This window comes from Echinops telfairi, unplaced genomic scaffold (assembly GCF_000313985.2).
Source record: "Echinops telfairi isolate 266 unplaced genomic scaffold, ASM31398v2 ScPeMD7_24;HRSCAF=84, whole genome shotgun sequence".
In the NCBI taxonomy this organism is placed as follows: Eukaryota; Metazoa; Chordata; class Mammalia; order Afrosoricida; family Tenrecidae; genus Echinops; species Echinops telfairi.
Window position 1 is genome coordinate 132,718 of NW_022103921.1, and position 3,782 is coordinate 136,499.

At 38.8% G+C, this 3,782-nt stretch overlaps 1 pseudogene; it reads left to right on the plus strand.

Moving 5' to 3' along the window:
• LOC101655180 overlaps nt 1-312 on the plus strand; it is a 3,136-nt pseudogene extending 2,824 nt beyond the window's left edge.
• The last annotated feature ends 3,470 nt before the right edge of the window (nt 313-3,782 follow it).

The window sequence follows — 3,782 nt, forward strand, 5'->3', positions numbered from 1 at the left end:
CAGAATTGGGGTCCTGGTAGTTGGGGGGAGGAAGCGTTTAAGAACTAGAGGAAGGTTGTGGGTTTCATTATTGCTATACCGTACCCTAAGTGACTCATCTCCCCACTACCCCTCTGAAAGGTTGTCTAGAGATGGGCATTGGTCTTAAAAACAAAAGCCATACTAAATGCATCTAAGATGGATATTCACAATGTGCCCCTAACAGAAACGATTGCAGAGTTGGAGGAGATTCTGCAGACATATACTTGCTTACATTCACTAGTGAAGATTCTGAAGGAAGCAGTACTTGACGAGTCCAAGCCAGAAAACTGAGCCGGAACCAGGGCTGCGTACAAGCTTCAGTGTGATCTTCCACTACTAGGGCTGCTTGGTCTTTCTCAGGAGTGTGGACTGCAGGCAGGGGGCTGGGGCACGCAGGTGCTTATTTGCCTCTAGGCTGATTTTCCAAATGATTTATGAAGCTGTTTATAGAGGGTGAGAAATTAAGGCGCTTTTTACTAGGGTTTCATAGCTATTTGCCGTAACATATTTTAGCACTTCATCAGATTCCTCATATTTATTTCTATAAACATTCTGACTCCACATTTAGAGACTAGAATGCAATGTTCCATGTGTGCTATAATGATAGATGGTCTGAAAAAAGGTTTGACTTTATTATTGGCTACTGTACTTCATTCCCCCATATACAGCAATTGTGTAACGAATACTGATTAACCATTTTTTCCATGTAAAAGTAAGGACACATACTTTGTAGGTAATAATCAATGATTGGTTAATAAAACAACTTATTTATTAAAAAAAAAAGGAAGAAAGGGTTTCAAGAAGGAAGAAAATGTTTTGAAACTGATTGGTAGGATGTCTGGATTATAAAATGTCCTAAGAAAATGGTTTGAATTAAAAAAAGAGAAAATGTTAAAGGATTGTGGTTGCTGATCAAATGTTTTAAAATATTTTTGAAAACTTTCAAAATAACTTTAAAAATAATGTTGCACATAAATAGAAATCTAACATTGATATGTTATCTAATACATATTTCACAATAAGATTTGTCATTTTCTGTTATAAAAAAATAATTACTGCTCTACACAATTGATCTATGTATTGTGATGAATTTTATGAGCCCCAATAAATTGATAAAAAAATAATAATTACAACAGTTGTAAGAGCCCCTAATAAAATGTTTTTTAAAAAAAGAAGAGTATCAACCCACTTTGCTGACATACAGTAGACTGGTCAAATAGAACAATGGTTGCTTTAAAAAAAAATAATTACAGTGTCTGAACCCTAAAGAACAGCTCTACTCTGTCCTAGAGGGGGACTACGAGTCGAAATTCACTTGCTGTGCATGGGTTATAGTAATAGATATGCTCAATTTTTATCTTATTTTGGTTGCTATATCCATTAGTTTGTTTTCTGTGCATTCGTTTTGTTGAATCATAGTTAACATTATTGTCAGGAATTGTTGTTTTTTGCCCATTTTCCTGGTCTCCATAGAATTCCCTCCATCGTGTTTTTATTTTAATTATGCACCTTTTTCTGTGACATCATTTAGGATTTTATTTAAAATATCTTAATTGACATATTCATGGTTTTAATTATAAATATATCTTTACTGGTTGTGTTTTAATTAAAAAGGTAGATGAATAAAAATTAACATTCTCCTTTCCAGTTGTATTACTCCCCTTCTTGTAAACTGTACAGGCACCATAACAGCCCATTTCTCTTAAACCAACGCCAGAGGTCGCCAGCAAAAGCACGGCTTACACAGAGGCACTGGATGCAGCAGCGGTTTGATCACACAGGGAAGACAGAGCCGGCTCCTCATCAGGAGTGGGCACCAGTCCCCACAGCCAGTGGTTCCACTCTGCGGCCAGTGCAGGGATGGCGGTTTGCAAGCATCCCTTGTCGGTGCTGCAGTTGAAGAACAGTGTTCCCTCCTCAACAGCAAAGATAAAGGAAGAGGTTGTGCTACGAGCTGAAATCTACTGGACAGCAGGGAGTTGGTTTTCTTGTTGTTTTGTACAATCATGTAACGTGCACAACAATCCGTTTGGGGGAAGGTTAGCACGTGTTCATCAGATGGCATAGGGTGTCTTGTACGACACCCCACCCAAAGGGTGTGTTTGGATCCAGAAGCCCTGGGAGAGGCCATCAGCCAGCGAGGTCAGTAGCCGGACTGACACATTTGGTCCTAAGGCCACCTGGGTCTGCCATGGACCCCAGGGAAGGGCCGCAGACTGCATGTGGACCTCCTGCTTCCTCAACTTCCAATTCCTATCGGGGTTATCGCAGATGTATTTTGTCACCGGGGGAAACGTACTTGAATTTTTTTTAATGTTTTACAATAGATGAAACTCGGAATTGATGAACATAAAAAGACAGCAAGTAGAATAAGGGTTTCTGGGGCATACAGCGGTGGGGGGAGGTGGGGTCAAAGGGAGCCGACAGCAAGGAGTTCAAGAAGGAAAAGGGTGCTTCCTAACTGATTGTGGTTGCAGTTATACAATACTGCCTAATCGGTTTGAACTGTGGAATGATATGAAAACTGTATTCGCTCCCAATAAAATGGCTTTGGAGGAAAAATAAAGTACAGTGAACCCTCATCACTTCGCGCTTCGACTTCCGCGGCTTCACTCTATAGCGGTATTTGCGTAACAGCGCATGCTCTGTCATTACTGCCACTGATTGGCTCATACTGTACACGCTTGATGCCATAAATAATATAATAAATAATAAATGATAATTGTAACATCCAAAATGTTTGACTGTATTTTCCCTTTTTCGTTTAATAAATTGGGTAATACGAGTGTAATGGTGACTAACGGGTGTTTTTTCATGTCCTCTATGCTCTAACTACGAAAATATTTGATTTACAAATAAGGAATCCTACTTTGCGGAATTTCATTTATCACGGTAGGGTCTAGAACCGATTAACGATAACCGCGATAAACGAGGGTTCACTGTAATTAAATATTAAATAAGGATTCGATTCCATTGCTAAACATTTTTTCAATTAAAATTTCTGGCTTATCTCATAATCTCTTTTCTAGTTCCGTAGTTTAGCTAGTTTTTTCAAATGTCGTTGTACCAGCAAGACTTTCCATCATTTCTAATTATGTGTGGAAAAAACTGTCATGGTTTAACTTATTTTACTCATGGTAAATATATACGCAACAAAATAATATTTTCAACATTCTTCTCATGTATAATTCAGTGGCATTAGATTATTAACATGCTCAATAATTATCAACATCTGCAAATTTTCCTATCACACACCTAACAGAAGCCCAGATAAAAGAATTTTTGCTTGCCACTGTCCTCCTTACCATGGAATAAATAACTATAAACTTCTTGCTTCAAATCTGCTTTAACTGTGTTTACTCTTCCTGTGGAAAGAATGAAGCATAAATTCTGTTCAATACCTTCATTGTCTTTCAGACTTCCTTCTTTCTTAATCAGTATTTTATTGTGGCATATATCTCAATCTCAATATCTGCAGACAATACTTGCTTCCACTATAATCAAATCAGAGTGTTTGCAACTTATAGCACTCTCTTCCTCCAAAGATTTGCACAGTGAGAGTCAGTGTGAGTCCAGATAGAAAACTAACCTCAGGGAAAAAGCTGACCTGCAGGGATGCTAAGGACCCACCAGCTCTGGACCAAGTGAAGAAATAAGTGAGACAGGAGCCTGGATAAGGATCGCAGTGCCTGGTCACCTAGAACTGCTGTGCTGACCACTACTGCCCATGGCAGGAAACCTGCAGAGACAACTCCAGGTAA